This window comes from Passer domesticus, chromosome 7 (genome assembly GCF_036417665.1).
Source record: "Passer domesticus isolate bPasDom1 chromosome 7, bPasDom1.hap1, whole genome shotgun sequence".
Lineage (NCBI taxonomy): Eukaryota > Metazoa > Chordata > Aves > Passeriformes > Passeridae > Passer > Passer domesticus.
Window position 1 is genome coordinate 59,124,376 of NC_087480.1, and position 17,021 is coordinate 59,141,396.

The window sequence follows — 17,021 nt, forward strand, 5'->3', positions numbered from 1 at the left end:
ATCCCATTCTTTCAGGCCTGCTGTCTCAGGGGTACTGGCATTCGCCGCTGCTCAAAGCCAGGCTCCTCCTCTGCCCAGCAGAGCCCAAACCAGGTCTGCTTTTGTTGTCATGCCACGCTGAGCTGCAGCAGTACAGTGAGGTCCCTCACTTGTGCTGCTTTTAGCAGGCGAGTTCAGGGCTCCCAGGTTGAGATCTAGTTCAAGGGCAGAGCAGTGAACAGCAACACTCAGGGACTTGGTGGTGGTTTGAGCAAATTCTCCACGCCGCTGCCAAAGAGAAGCGCCAGATCTGGCTCTCACAGATGGATTAGTGCCCCTCTACAGCCCCTCTCTGCCTCTCTACTTATTTAATTATTTTTATAGGTCAGATCAAATAGAAGTTGGAGGCGGCTTTTAAAGTGTGCTGCACTCAGGAGAGCAGAGCATCTGGCCGGGCGAGTTGCTGCTGCCCCTGTTAATGGCACGGCTCTGGGCCTTGGGGCAGGCAGGCTATCCTTATCACCCTGGCAGGCTGCCAGCCCCAAAGAATAACCCATTAACGTCTGCCCCGCTGGCATTCTTGCCAAATACAAGGGATATCTTTTAAATAAACATTGGCAGTTCCCAGTCGGAGGAAAGAGAAAGGGAGTAGAGGAAAAACAATCCTTGACATTTCAGTGACTTTGCAGGGCAAGCTGACACCTGGTACCACCCTTATCTGCGGCTGTTTGTGCAGAGCTGCAAAACAGCTTCTTCTCTTGGCCCTTTTGCTTTCTTTAAATAGAACTGGGAAGACTGATAATGGTAGGAGTAGCTTTCTTGGATAGGTATTCTTTGCCTTTCCTTTTTCCAGGCTAGGGAGACCCTGTGTTAACATCTGGGCTCCTGTTTTTCTCCCAAGTACAGCAGAACAGTGTGGCAGCTTTCCTGCCTCAGACTCTGCCAACAATGTTTTTTTCCCACAGTTTCCCTCCCTGGTGGATTAGATACAATGTGGATTTACTTTCAGGGGGGCACTTTCCCACCTGACTTCCGATCTCTTCATCCATCAAACTGAACAGCCTCATGGATCTGCCAGGAATCAGAGCAACTGGGGCTCACCCCATTCTCAGCATTCCTCGGGAAGGGCTTTTTCTGTTTGTTTCAACCATTTCACGGTTTTTTGGTTTTTTTTTGGTTTTTTTTTGTTTTTTTTTTTTGTCTCTGTAGCCAAACTCTCAATGACAGCTTGAGGTTTATTTTTCCAGCTGTTATATTTTCCTTCATAGCAATAAAATTACTTGTTTGGATATTTCACTGTATCAATAAATGAGCTGTCGAGGTTTTATTTTTGCAGTCCAGTTAAGATCTGGAGTAGGATTCATTTGTTCGGAATGCAATTGGGAGACAGTAAAATATTTGCTGTTGAAAGAATAATACAGGGACAAACCTAGACTTTGCTACCCAGCTCTGAAACTGGGTTTCCTTTCTGCTGGTTTTGCCTTGATTCACTGGTTGCACTCGTGCTGCCTCAATGCTCATCAGAGGGCATAAACTCTTTTATTGCATCTTTCTAACAACTTAATTAAAAGATTGGACAGTTGTAGCAGGCACAGGGCCTGCAAGGCCTTGGAGGTCAGAAGCCTGAGCTAGGAAATACCAAAGTCAGCATGACTAAGGATTTTAGAAGCCCCTCTCTTCCGCCTTCGGACCCTGTTATCTCTCTGTAGATCCATAGGCCACTTTTTCCCCTGACCCTTACTATTGGACAGTTTTCAATCCCCCTATAAGGTATAAAAACCCCTAGCTCTGCCCGGTTCGGCAGAGGAGAGCTGTCCCTGGACCCTTCGCGGAGACCCCAATAAAGAACCCTGCGGAACCCAGACAGCGCTGCTCTCTCTCTCTCTGCGTCTGCTGCGGCTATACCCAGGGTGACGGCCCCAGGCATGCTGAAAGAGCTGAAATCACTAAAGAGCTGAGCTGCAAATCACTATAGCTGCCTGGGCTGCCTGAACCCCCGCTGGGCGATCCTGGACCCTCCGTGAGCTATCCTGGACAACCGGCCTCCCCGCTGGGCTTCTGCCCTGGGGGCCATAGCTGGCGGCCCGAACAGAGCCGACGCCCGAACAGCGGGGGGCCCCTGGGCCGACATCTGAACCGCCGTGATAGCCTGGCCGCGGAACTGAATGCCGGACCTGGCATTTCAGAGGAGCAGCATTTCTTCGTGAAATTGTCACTGCCTCCGCTCGCCAGAGATCCTGGAAGGAGAAGCTCTTCGTTTTAGAAGGACTCTTCTGGACAGGACGTCAGCCGACCCGCAACAACGACACCTGGGCACGCGAGTGTTCGCGGAGGCTGATGAGCAGACGACCCCCAGCAGAACTTTGACCCACAACAGGCTGAAAAGTGTAAGTTTAACACAGCCTCTCTTGCGCGCAAAAATATTTTTTCCTTGGGTCCTTTTTTTTGGGTTTTTTCTTTTTTTTCTCTTTTTTCTGCTGGCGGGAACTGAAAAATGGGATCAAAGCTTAGTAAACGATCCCAGAACGAGAGAGATTTATATTCCCTAATCCTAGAAATCCTATCTTCTAACAACTTTTCTTTTTCTAAAGGTAACCTTTCAAAAACTAACCTGAAACGTTTTATAAAATGGATTCTCTGCCACTTCCCAGATACTAATACACAGACTATTACCTTAGACTCCTTTTGGGATACAATTGGGACCACGATATATAAGTTTCAAACTAACCAAGACTTTTCTGTAACTCGGTTTTTACCTATGTTCCACGCTATAACTAAAGCTGTAGAAAAAACTAACAAAAAGATTTTAATCTCAGGGCTAACTTCTGTCGAACGAAACGAAAAGTTCTTATCTCACTTAACAGAAGCGCCTATTTCAAATGCTAATGGAGGAGATAACACCCCCTCCACCCTGGATTCCAGCATTCCTCTGGGTCCTAGGGTCCTGCCATCTGCGCCGCAACCCCCTGACCCCAGGGCGCCCACGGCCCCTGCCCACCCCCTCTTCCCCCCCGCCTTCCCCTCGGGAGCCACATCCTGCGCGCCTCCTTGCTCTGTGTTATCTCCGAGAGCATCTGCGCCAGTTCCCGCCGGGACTGACCCAAACCCCACCCCTCCCCCTGCTCCCCCCGACCCTACTGGGGCCACCCCCACCCCCCTTGCCGTCCCTCCTCTCCCTGCCGCGTCCGCCCCCACTCCCTCCCCCGCCCTCGCCCCCCCCGCTACCATCGCGTCTTTCCCTGCCCCCGGCATCATCCCTGCTGCGGCAGGGGATCAGCCCGCCTGGGTACCCGCGCCCTCCCCCACCACCGCGCTTTTGCCTGCCGCCGGAATCGTGCCTGTCCGCGGATCCGCCCCTGACCCAAGCCATCCTGTATCCGCCGCACCCTCTTCCAGTCCCGCCGCCTCCTCCATCCCGCATACCCTCTGCCCCCATACCCTCGCTGCGCAACCCCATACCCACGCTCCGCAGCCCCCGGTCGGGACCCCCCAGACTTCCCTCAGTTCTGCCCCCCCTCCCCACGCCCCCCAGTCCTGTGCCTGCTGTATCACGCATTGCACGGCCACTCCGGCAATGCTGTCTCGCTGTAGCCACGTCCTGCCATGTGCTGCCCTATACCCTGCCCAGCCACAGGCACCTCTGCCAAATGCAGCTCCAGCCAGCCATAAGAAACATAAGGCACGACCTGATAGCTCTCACTTCTCGTCATCTGATGACAGCAGTGACAGCGATTCTGATTTGGAAATAGAATATGTTGATCCTTGGGCAAAAATAAAAATGGAAGCCACACAGGCAGGGGACTGGCAATTAGCTCAGAGAATTACTGCCTTTCCAGTAGAATATAAGAAGGGAAAAAAAGGAGGTGCCACTAATAGAAAGACATGGGAACCTATTACAAATAAAGAACTTGTGCAATTAAGAAATACAGCCACAGAACATGGTAGAAGTTCACATATTTTTAGAAATTTCCTAGAGGCTACGTTCTCAGCACATGTTCTGGTACCCCACGATATTAAAAATATTGCCCAGTGCCTCCTTTCTCCCGCCGAGTACATGCTCTGGGACAGGCATTGGAAAAAGCAGTTAAAAACATTATCAGATAACTATGCTGCAGATGCTGACAAGCCAAATTTTACACTCGAACAGCTGGCTGGTGAAGGGGATTTGCAGAAACCCTCTGACCAAGCTGATACTTTACCTAAGGCAACATTACAAGACGTGGCTATAGCAGCAAAAACCTCCCTACTTCTCACCCCAGATGATTCTACCCCCACCCAATATTTTTCTACTATCAAACAAGGAATAGATGAAAGCTTTATCAAATTTGTGGATAGAATTAAGGATGCTCTGGAAAAACAGATAGAGAGCACAGAGGCAAGAAAAGAACTGTTGTGTAAACTCGCCATGAGTAATGCAAATGAAAAATGTAAAGCAATTCTGAGAGCCTTACCCTTGGACATAGAACCTACCATAGAGCAAATGCTGGAAAGCTGCACACGTCACCTGTCCACTGAAGACACAGTGGCCCAAGCAGTTACTAAGGGTATTGCAGAAGGAGTTTCTAGTGCATATGCAGTAATAGCTTCTAAAGATCAGGTCCGCTGCTACCACTGCGGAGATTTTGGACATTTTATAAAGGACTGTCCAGAGAGGTCACCTCCCAGGTACCCTCGCAATTTCTACCAAAGGCCCCAGAATCAGCAGTACTGTCAGCCGTGTCCGGGAAACTTCCATCGGAGCGTGGTGGGGCCCCACGCAAGGACACCAAATCAAAGGCCATCCAGACCCAGTCACGCACCATCCCAGGAGATTCCAGACCACATGAGGAGGATCCAACACACGGAGCAATACCAAAGGGAACGCGCCGTCAGCTGGTAACTGCACTGTCCATTGACTTTAAAAATAACAATGTTTATCGTGTTCCCACAGGCAAACGTGGACCAAAAGGAGGTCCTTCTAGCATCCTAATTATAGGTGATTCTCTCCATAGCCCAAAGGAAATATTTGTTGTTCCAGAAGTACAAACAGTGCACCCGGGACAAGAAATCTTTGTCCAGGTGTACTGCACAGACTTACCATATTTTCTTCCAAAGGGTACCCCATTTGCACAGGCCTTTCTACTCCCTAAGAATCACAGGGAACAGCTTCCTCTCAACCCCACAGCAATGTGGATACAAGTTGTGGGACCGAGTAAGCCTGTCATCGAGTGCGGTCTTACCTGCAGAGGAGAGAAGTTCCACCTACCAGGGATGCTGGACACCGGTGCAGACGTGACCATCATCGCCCGCTCAGAATGGCCAGCACACTGGGAGCTACAACCTGTGACAGGCATGATTACAGGGATCGGTGGAGCTACAGTTTCCATGCGGAGCAAGAACAACATCCTCGTCGAAGGGCCTGAAGGCAAGTTGGCTACCATCCGCCCATTTGTGGTAAGGGCCCCCATCACCTTGTATGGACGGGACATTTTATGTCAGTGGGGAGCCTCCCTACGTATTCCCAGTCCGGATTTCTAATTGGGGCCACTGAGGAGCGCGCACTGCCAGACACTCCTCGTCTCACCTGGAAATGCCATGACCCGATCTGGATCGAGCAGTGGCCCCTCTCTAAAGTCAAACTGCGCGCACTACACGCCCTTGTGGATGAACAGCTCGCCAAAGGCCACATCGTAGAGACCACCAGCCCTTGGAATTCTCCAGTCTTCGTACTACAAAAGCCTGGAACTGACAGGTGGAGGCTCCTCCACGATCTTCGAAAAATCAACGAGGTCATCGAGGACATGGGTCCCCTTCAGCCTGGCCTGCCCTCACCATCGATGCTGCCTAGAGACTGGACACTTGCTATCATTGATATTAAAGACTGTTTCTTCAGCATCCCGCTGCATCCCCAGGACGCTCCACGGTTTGCTTTCTCCGTTCCCTCTCTTAACAGAGAGGCTCCACTCAAAAGATATCATTGGCGTTTTCTTCCACAAGGACTAAAGTGCAGTCCAAGTATATGCCAGTGGTATGTTGCTCACATCCTGTCTCCTGTTCGGAACCTATTCCCAAATGCGATCATCCATCACTATATGGACGATATCCTGGTCTGTGCACCAGAAAAAACATACTTGGACAAAGCGGTTAAAAGGACTATTGAAACCATAGAAAAGGCAGGATTTGAGATCCGTGAGGACAAAATACAGTACACCAATCCATGGACTTACCTTGGACTCCAGATCCGGGAACGGACCATCGTACCCCAGCACCTCACCATCCGAGACGACCCAAAAACCCTGAGAGACTTACACAGTCTGTGCGGATCCATCAACTGGGTACGTCCACTGCTAGGAATTACAACAGAGGACCTCGCTCCACTGTTCAGCCTTCTTCGGGGCAAGGAGAATCTGGACTCTCCATGCACTCTAACACCAGAGGCCCGAGATGCCATCACCAAGGTCCAAGAAGCCCTGTCTTCACGCAAAGCCCATCGCTTTGAGCCCAGCCTGCCTTTCCAGTTCGTCATTCTGGGAAAAGCACCTAGGTTCTATGGACTGATTTTCCAATGGGACACTCAACTTCGAGACCCTTTACTAATCCTGGAGTGGATCTTTACAAATAACCAACCTACAAAAACCATTACCACCTTCCAAGAAATTATGGCACATTTAATAAAAAAGGCTAGAACTCGCCTCCGTTCCCTTGCAGGGTGTGAGTTCACATGCATATATTTGCCAATGACCACTGGGGACCTGGAACATTTGCTCCAGACCAATGAGAGTCTCCAGTATGCCTTAGACAGCTATACAGGCCAAATTTCAGTGCATATCCCAAAACATAAGCTTTTTAATCGTGACGTGACATTTCATCTGACTCCAAAATTAGTCCAAAGTAGGACACCTCTCAAAGCTCTAACTGTCTTTACAGATGGCTCAGGGTCATCCCACAAGTCGGTAATGACATGGAGGGACCCTAAGACCCAAAATTGGGAATCTGACATAAAAATAGTGGAGGGATCTCCACAGATTGCGGAGTTAGCAGCTGTTGTCAGAGCCTTTGAGAAATTCAAAGACGAACCTTTTAATCTGGTCACAGATTCAGCTTATGTTGCTGGCCTAGCTATGAGAGCAGAACATGCTCTTCTCAAAGAGGTTTCCAATCCAAAGTTATACCAATTGATTTCCACATTAACACGCTTAATTTCCCACAGAAAACAACCTTACTATATAATGCATGTGAGGTCACACACTGACCTCCCAGGTTTCATTGCAGAAGGGAACAGGAAAGCAGACACCTTAGCCATGGCAATAGAGACTGCTAATGTCCCTGACATCTTTGCCCAGGCAAAGTTGTCACACTCATTTTTTCATCAAAATGTGCCTGCCCTCATCAGAATGTTCAAGCTCTCAAAAGATCAGGCAAAAGCTATTGTTGCCACATGCCCGAACTGTCAAAACTACCAGATACCATCTATGGGGACGGGAGTCAATCCCCGAGGTTTAAACAGCTGCCAGCTGTGGCAGACAGATGTAACCCACTTTGCACCTTTTGGAAGGTCAAAGTACGTGCATGTATCGGTTGATACATTCTCAAGAGCAGTATTTGCATCAACACATACAGGAGAAACTGCGCAGCACACCATAAAACATTTTCTCCTCGCATTTGCAACCCTGGGAGTACCAAAGGAGATCAAAACAGACAATGGACCTGCCTATACCTCTCGTAAGTTAAAAGAGTTCTTCAGTGAGTGGGGAATACAACACAAGACAGGTATACCTGCAAACCCCACAGGACAATCCATCGTGGAAAGGACACACCAAACTCTCAAAAGAGTCCTCAATCAGCAACAGAGAGGAACAAAAATCACCTCTCCAGTTGAAAGACTTTGCAAGGCTCTCTATGTCATCAACTTCCTGAACTGTACAACCTCAGAGCCTGATCCACCCATACTTCGCCACTTTGCAAATACCACCCAAGCAAAGCTCACAGAGAAACCACCTGTGCTGGTGAAGGACCCAGAAACACATAAAGTCTCGGGACCTTTCAAACTCATCACGTGGGGAAGAGGATACGCGTGTGTTCTGCTACCATCTGGTCCAAGATGGTACCCAGGGAAAAACATAAAACCATACCTAGGCACTGCAAATACCACTTCCACAAGCAGTGACAAGAATCCTCCTGAGTCAAACACAAGACCTCCTCAAAACCAGACCAGCTCGGCCTGGAGACGAAGACGTCGCCAAACGTCCACAAGTGGAGGAGACGACTGTCCCATCACACAGCAGCAGACAAACCAGAAAGCTGAACAACATTCTGCGGCATCAAGCCCTAGGCCAGGCACAGCCTGAAAACAAACTGTTCTCTGAATTAGATGTTATTACCCTTTTTACCCTAAAAACCCTATTATCCCTTTTATCTACCCTTACCAAAAGCCTCTAACCTTTTACCCACTCCCCCACCCTTAGTACCATAGAAAAAAAAAAAAAAAAAAAAAAAAAAAAAAAAAAAAAAAAAAAAAGTAAAAAACTAAAAATAAAGGGGGGAGGTGGGAGGAACAGAGGAAAGGAACATGAAAGGAACCCTAACCCTCCCCTCCTACCATAAAAATAACAAGTTTTGCTTACATTCCCTATCAGAAGCCCCATTCCTGCCCAAAGATGAAAAATATCTCCGTTGGCGCTGTCCTCACTGCTGCCTGGATGTTCCTCACCGTGCCATGTGCCGTCGGTTGGATCGGCCCACAGCCGAGCCATAATGTCTGGGTAACCTTAGCAAGAACATTAAAACAGGATAACATGTGCTTATCCATGGGGAGCGTTGATAACCCACTTTCCACATGGCTAGTAGGAATTCCTTTTGTAGCCGATGATTGGCCAGCCTATAATTCAGAGCTTCTCCGCACCACAGGTAAGAGACCCCACCAGGTAGAAACTTGGGACCAGTGGACAAAAATACTGCCCAATGCTCTTGAGGAACCTCAAGAATTGGATCTATTGGGATCCTCTAAGGCCACCTTCTGTGTCAAATTTTACTTTAGACGTCCAAAGAATAATTTGCCTGAAATTGATCTGAACAAAAACACATACCGAAAAGACATATCACCAATTAACAAAGCCTACAACCCTCACGATTGGTGTAATTACACTGCTCGTGTGATCTCTGTGTCCTCTCTCCATCCCAAAGTCCTACCCAAGGGAACGTTTCTCATCTGTGGTGACAAAGTATGGGCTGGGATCCCCTCCCGACTCCAGGGAGGTCCCTGTACCCTAGGAAAACTTTCCACCCTTACTCCAAATATCACCTTGTTGCACAATTGGAAAAAAGAGAGCGAGTTAAAACGCCACAAAAGGTCCTACACAGCATTTGATGAAAATTGCGATCCCAAATTATACGATTGGAACAAACCAAAAAAGATAGCGGTCTCTATATTCCTACCATGGGTAGCTGCAGCTAAGGCCCTGGGTGACATAAATCACCTTGGGTGCTGGCTCAGTAAGCAAGCTAACGCTACTTCTGCTGCCCTGAGCGATCTCTTAAAGGAAGAAGAAACCACAAGACATGCCTCACTCCAAAATCGAGCAGCGATTGACTTCCTGCTGCTTGCCCACGGACATGGCTGCGAGGACTTCGAAGGGATGTGCTGCTTCAATCTCTCTTCACGCTCGGAATCCATCCACGCCAACATCCAGAAACTGAAGGGACTTGTGAAGGACTTAAAAGTAGAACAGACCCCAGACTGGGTCAATGACCTCTTCGGTCAATGGGGATTAACGGGATGGGTTGCATCTTTGGTTAAGGGAATGTTGTGGATTTTTCTTGTAATTGTCATCGTGTTACTTATGTTCTCATGCCTTGTCCACTATTTTAAAAGAACCATAGGGAACGCCTTTTTTCTAAATACAGAAAGTGGAGTTGTAGCAGGCACAGGGCCTGCAAGGCCTTGGAGGTCAGAAGCCTGAGCTAGGAAATACCAAAGTCAGCATGACTAAGGATTTTAGAAGCCCCTCTCTTCCGCCTTCGGACCCTGTTATCTCTCTGTAGATCCATAGGCCACTTTTTCCCCTGACCCTTACTATTGGACAGTTTTCAATCCCCCTATAAGGTATAAAAACCCCTAGCTCTGCCCGGTTCGGCAGAGGAGAGCTGTCCCTGGACCCTTCGCGGAGACCCCAATAAAGAACCCTGCGGAACCCAGACAGCGCTGCTCTCTCTCTCTCTGCGTCTGCTGCGGCTATACCCAGGGTGACGGCCCCAGGCATGCTGAAAGAGCTGAAATCACTAAAGAGCTGAGCTGCAAATCACTATAGCTGCCTGGGCTGCCTGAACCCCCGCTGGGCGATCCTGGACCCTCCGTGAGCTATCCTGGACAACCGGCCTCCCCGCTGGGCTTCTGCCCTGGGGGCCATAGACAGTAGTTTGAAGGATTTAAAATATTGATTGTAAGGATATTTTGGTGCTAAAGTCTCTGATGCTAAGGACTTTGCGACTACTGCTTTGCCAAAATTTCATCAAAATTTCTATCTGTAATATATTGTACATTTATACTGAATTTGCAGCACTGTATTTTGCTTGCCTCTTTTCATCTAAGTGTTGAAGCTATTCCTATCTTTCTCTCAGTTTCAAAATCAACACCATCCCCACCCATGTTTAAACTTATAAGATTAGCACTATTAGTGAATTTTCTGCTGCAGCCAAGAGTTTCCTCTAATGCTTTTACTTGTGTGTGGGATGGGGCAGAGGAAGCACCCTGCCTGCTGCAGGGCCTGGGGACAGGCTGACAAAGTGCAGAAAGCATTTTTTGACCAGATCCTCATTTTAGGGCATTAAGCTTTTATGTCTCAACACTTCCCTTTTTGAAGCATGGTGACATTTGAATATGTCAATGTGTTTTCAATGAAGATAACTTAATCACCAGCACTGGGAGCTTGTATATCTCCTAATTAAATTGGAACCAATCTGAATCTCCCCAAACCAATCTTTGCTGTATTTTTAGTTCAATCTGTTGCTCCACCCCTGGCCAGCCTGTACATGGTAAACCTTCTGCTATTTCCTGCTCGGTTATTTAATGCTGGAACCAAGCTACTTTCAGTTCCTGAAGCAGAACCAAGCAAATCAAATGTGGTTAGCATGGAGTTAACTGGAAACATTCCCAAAAGACAGCAGATTTTTTTCCTAAACACATACTGATACACCTACAGTGGAAAAGAAACATCATTTGCAAATCATAACCTCTTCACTCTGGATAACTTCTGTCTGGACACTTGCAGATCTTGTTGATAGTCTGTACTTAAAAAGGATTATCAACAAGACACCATAGGCTCTTCACAAGCAGATTGGAATTGAAAATGCAGTGGAAGTCATTCAAATATTGCAACTAGTGTGTGCAAAGGGGCAAGAGAAAAGTGTAACATACTGAGGGACTGAAATAGGTAAATGCATAGTAAGAAGTTGTAGGTCTCTGTACTGGATTAAGGTGACACAACTATTGCTCTAATTTCATTGTTTTGTTAGACTGTACCAACAGGGAGTGGTTTTTTTGCTGGCCAGGGAGATCCCTAAATCCAGGTGTGCTCCAGTAAGGACAAAGGAGGCAGCTGCAGTTGCTGTGTGGGCTAATAAACCCTTCAGTGGGCATGTTCAGCAGGGAGGAGCATTTCATAGTCACGTCCATCTGAGCTCAAATCTGGAGCTGTTAACTGAGTTTAGATCAGTCTGAGAAACTTCTCCTCCAGGGAAAACAGTGTGGTTGCCCCCTGAAGTGTGAGGGTGAAGGGTAAATAAATACAGAATTGCTGCATCCAGTAGAGACTATTGATTAGTGCCAGGTGAGGCCTGGGTCCTGCTTTCCCCAAAGAAATCCTTACATGTTCTTTGTAGAATACTCCAGTGGGTTCCTGTACAACTCTCACCAGCACCTGCTTCCCTGGATGATCAAACTTGCAGGGCAGAGAGGATAAAGAAATGTCTGGATTTCTCCTCCAGTACCTTTCAACCTGTCCTTCCAATTAAGTGTAGAGGCCTTCAATATAAAATCCCAGGTGTTTAGTGAAAATAAAAAGCTGAATACAATGCAGAGGCCCAAGTTGTGTCTTCCTTTCTTGTGCTACCCCCTCTACCCTTCTATTGCAGTAGAGAAAAAACACTAGACACTGGGGAATCCATGTAGGAATTTATCTTAAGGGACAAAATCAATAACAAATCCAGTTTTAGCAGCTCTTCTGTTCACAGGGTTAATTGTTTAAATAAAGGAATGCAGTAATAGAGACATTCTGCTTCAGGCTTCTGTCTTTCAGACCCTGCAAGTATTTTCTAACCCAGATTTCAAGAACAACAATGTGTAGCTGTGCTGGAACAAGTGCTATTTTTAAGTTTCCTGTGGTTTGAGGAATTGTCAAATTTCTCTGTCTGAAGGATCAAGGGATACAGAAAGCCAGTTCTGAGTTTCTGGTTTGAAGGTTGAAGGAGTACAAAAATGAACAGACAGTGATTTTCTGCATTGTAGCAGATGAAAGAAAAGATGAAAGATCTCAGCCATGCTCCTGTCAATCCAGAGCTGCTCCAGCAACTGCAGACTTTAGTTCAATAAATATTATTTAACCTAGTTCAGGAAAATCCCTCCACTACAACAAAACAAGTTTTTCCACTCTCAGGGGTCACGACCGTATCTACGGAAGCAGCCCACGCTGATAAACTGTTGCACAACTGATACTGAGCAAGTCTTCAAAGAGCAAAACTGCACCAGCTGAGCTGGGTCTGTCTGGCAGGCCAGGCCAGGTGAAGTGATCTCATCTGCCCTCCCTGTGCTACCGAATTCCAGCCAGTTGTGCTCTGGAGATGCCTTTTTTTGGTGCAGGCAGAGCCAGTTCTCATGCAGAGATCTGCATATCTGTAAATGTCCCATTGCCCATGGAAAGGTGCTGTCTTCCAGCTGTGTCCATGATGCTCTGGGTTTTTGAAGCTCTGCTGGCTCTCACTGGAGTGGCTGTTCCTGTGTCTGTGTGTTATCAGGCCTGCTATAACCTGTGCTAAGACCACACAATAAAAGTAAATCTATTTTTTGTTATTATAAAACCATAGGTGCTGTTTAGGGGTTTGATTTGCTCCCTGCTCTCTCTTGTTTCACAACCAGCAGTGCCCAGGAACATCTCTCTTCTGTGTCTCTCCTGCCCATGCCCCACAAAAATCAATAGTTATGATTAAATATAAGAAACCACAGTGCCAGTACTTGTGTAGGGGAAGAAGAGGACAGAGAAGAGGTAAAAGTTTGTTTTTATGCAGACTGAAACATCCCAGTAAGCAGAAATGATGAAACTTACAGGAATATCACAATCTCCTGAATAATACAATTCCCTCACTGCCTGGAAACTTAACACTTAGGCAGGGATGCATTTGACCCTTGAGTAATTTTGTAGCATCTAAAATGGGTATGATTTTTGTTTGATAAACATCACATTTTATGCCTTACAATGCACTGATCCTAGAAACAGACAAAAATCTGATATGGGAAGGTACACAAATGAGCAGTTGCATGGCTTATAAATTGTGGTGTGGCTTTAAAATGCAAAATGACACATCTGGCATCTAGCTGAGAGGGCTTTTTCACTTCTTCTTTTTCCTACCCCAGAGTGCTTTCTCCAGGGGGAAAAAATATAACTCAACTTGTCTGAAATAACACACTTTCAGAATTAGCAGTAAAGGCTATCTGTGCCCTGTGCAAGTGGAGAGAATATCCCATATACAATCAGCACATTATGTTGTTTTCCAAAACAAAACTGGAAAATTTTAAGAACAACCACTGTATAATGTCAGATTATCACGGCGTCTGGTTTTGGGAGCCTTGCTCTCTTCTTTGAGGGTTGTTATGCCAACATATGAAAGAGAAAACTAAATGGAAACCAAGAAAGATATCATTTTCCTTTCCTGCTCCCCCCTCCCTTCTTTTCCTGTTGGGAGTGTTTCTGTTTGTCTGCATAAAACTTACCCATTCCAATCCCTAACTACTATTTAAGGTTGCCTGCCAGCCTGGGAAGTTGTTATGCAGGTTGCACTTAAATAGCTCACGTTTGACTGCAGAGCACCTGTTGGTTGACTTGGAGACAGTAAAATTCAGGGCAAAGGCTTCCCAAACACAAAGGGTTGCTTGTGGAAAAAGACCTTGTTGATCTTGGATGGAGTTATAACCAGCACTTGATGCCTTTAGTGGGGCATTGTATGGTGCACTAAGTCTGTACATGTGTTTCTGTGTGTGAAAAAACAACACCTGAGCTAAACAGAGAGCACACAGCTAACGGGCTTTCTTCAGGTGTGTTTTATGGAGCACTTTTGAAAGGACTTTTTGTGTAGGGCCCTTGGAAACTCTTTTCAAAGCCCTGCTCAGAAGTGCCGGGGCCTGTGGGCCACCTTCCCGCTCAGGGCGTGCATCGTGTTCCTCACGTCTGCCCAGTGCAGACTTGGGTCTGTCAGGTCGGGTGTGCCAGGCCCTGAGAGAGCCTTTGGCCTTGATGGGAGGTGGAGGAGCTTGAAGGAAAAGTTTTGCAGCAAAGTGTTCTCTCCTTCTGCCAGTCCCAGTTCGTTCAGCTGGTGGCACACGCTGCTGCACCCTTGGCTCCGCCTCTGTGTCCTGACTCATTCCCTGCTGGGTTTGATGCCTTGTGAAGGCTGACCTGGAACAGAGACTAGACAGAGCTAAAGAATAAAGTAGGGATTTATTGGGAGGCTTCAATGGATCCACCTTGGGCAGCACAAGAGCCCAGCCAGGGCTGCACCCAGGATGAACCCAAATGGCCCCAAAATGCATGAGCACTCACAGGGTCTGTCCCTGGGCTCAGCTCTGCTCCATGTGCACATTGCAGTTCAGTGTCCAATCCCAGCTGCAGCCCTTGCAGTCCCATCCTTCTTGTTTTTCTCTCTGCAGCCCACGTTGTTTGTGCTCTTGGGCTGAGATTGGGATCATTTGTCCTTGGTGCCCAGCTGGAGCAGGAATTGTTTTGTCTCCCTGCTCTGTGCAGAGCTCACCATGTCCTCATGTGAAGCTCAGACCCACACACTAAAGCAGCTCAGAGTCTGGAAATAGAAAAGTTAAAATTTGAGGCATTAGGATAACCTTGGGAAGATCAAAACAGAGTACTTTGAAGTGACACATGGGTGCAGTATTAATTTTCAACTACATTTAGGAATAATATTTACATTCATTTGTTCTTTACAGGAGTGTGCTTGTTTGGAAAGACAAGCAGAACTTTTGATGACAACATGGTTCATCTGTGAAATGAGTTGTTAATTTTTAGAAATTTTGTTTTAAAAAGGTACTCTAAAATGCTAAGATCCATGAAGCTGTTCCCCAGAAGGCATCAGTCTAACCCAGAGTTCATAAGAGTCTTTGAACATCTTTTTGTTTTGCTGCTTGGTTTTAGTTATTGGTGCAATATGAACAGCATTGCCCAAAGTGTTTAGGGTGAACCAAGCCATGCCACTGTGTTTTTGGCAAACATGAATATAATGAATGCTTGCAGGTTCTTTCAATGACCACTGTGTCCTGCTCCAGCAGCCCTCAGGTGAGGCTGTTTGTGCAAAGGGAGATTCCATAAAATCAGACAATATCCTGAGCTGGAAAGGACATACAAGGATCATCAAAGTCCAGCTCCTGGCCCTAATTTGGCAGGGGACAGGGCATCCTTCTCTATCTACAGTGCCTCAAGGAGCCATGTAGGAGCTGGTCGTTATTTCTTACCATTTGAGTCACTTCAAACCTTTGCTTTACCATTTCAACCACTGTGAAAGGCAGCACCTCTGCAATCTTGCTGAGTTTGCGATTTCCCACCACACACACACACTGTGCCTTTTACCCCCCTCCAAATGCCAGAATGAACACAATCCATGTGTTTGAATATCAGGCATCAAGGTTCAGCATGGGGGAAAGCCAAGCACTGCACTGATTGCAGGCAACAAACTGATCTTCTGCTGCAGTTTTTGTTTAAAACCTGATTATTTGTGCAGGCTGGATGCTGAAACATTTAGTTTGGAGCTGGACAAGCAGAACTGACAAACTGGATGGTTGCCCATAAGGGAGGCAGAGAAAGGAGGAGCCTCTGGTATCACTGAAGTACTTGACTGGTCTTTTCAGCAGGTATTTTTCCAGTTCACAGCAGGCCACTGACAGCAGAAAGTGCAGCAGCAGCAGCCTCAGCAGTGAAATGTTACAATGGGAGGGAGATAAAGTGAAGGATTTGTTGGAGGGGCAGTGCCAGGAAACGGCTGAGACATCACATGACAGAGGATGTGCCCTCTGCAGCTCAGGGACTATTTACTTACAGGCGAGACTTCACCAGGCTCCACCAAGGGCAGTCCTGGCGAGTTATTTCAATTACCTGACCCACTTGCAGTAGGAAGTCATTATAGAGATAGTAAATACCGACCCCACCCCTGCTAGGCAGACAGACTCTTTGCCAAAATGGTCTAGCTCAGCTTCTCAGAATATAAAATATTGTACCTTTCTAGTTGAAACTGGCATTGCAAAGACATCAGAAACTGCTGCTGTTCCAGTAAACTGCTCCATTTCTTGGCGTTTGACCATTGTGGAGAGAGCTTCCAGGATTTATGTCTTACCACCACCTGCAGCACAAATAATACGAGAAGAGTAAGTTGGAAATTTTTCTTAAGGTGCAAATCTCTTGCTTCTCACATTGATGGGAAAAGCTCCCAGGCCTTCTGGCAGTCAGGGAAGTTGCCTGTGATGGAGATTCTGAGAGGAGCTTTACACAAGCATTCATTTGAAGTGTTAAATAGACTCCAACACATTTTTTCCTAGACTTTTTTGTTTTACTTTCTTGTAATGAAAGCTGCAACTAACATAGCACACATAACATAGAATCATAGAGTTGTTAAGGTTGGAATAGACCTCTGAGATCATCAAATCCAGTTGTCAACCCAGCAGCACCACCCTGTTCATCACTAACATGTCCTCCAGTGCCATATCCACACTTTTTTTTAACACTTATTATGCTTGGTGATTAATTATTGTTAATTGATGGATGGATTTTAAAATTTCAAGGAGAAGCTTGAAACAT

At 46.8% G+C, this 17,021-nt stretch overlaps 2 long non-coding RNA genes across 3 annotated transcripts in view; both read left to right on the forward strand.

The window, feature by feature from the left end:
- The window catches only part of LOC135305414 (uncharacterized), a 161,418-nt gene that overhangs the window by 66,252 nt on the left and 78,145 nt on the right, over positions 1 to 17,021 (forward strand). The gene's annotated exons all lie outside the window — the stretch shown is intronic.
- Positions 1,566 to 10,152, forward strand: LOC135305399 (uncharacterized). Its single transcript, XR_010366594.1, has 2 exons — positions 1,566 to 2,366; positions 8,595 to 10,152. It is a non-coding gene; the product is annotated as an uncharacterized LOC135305399 (long non-coding RNA).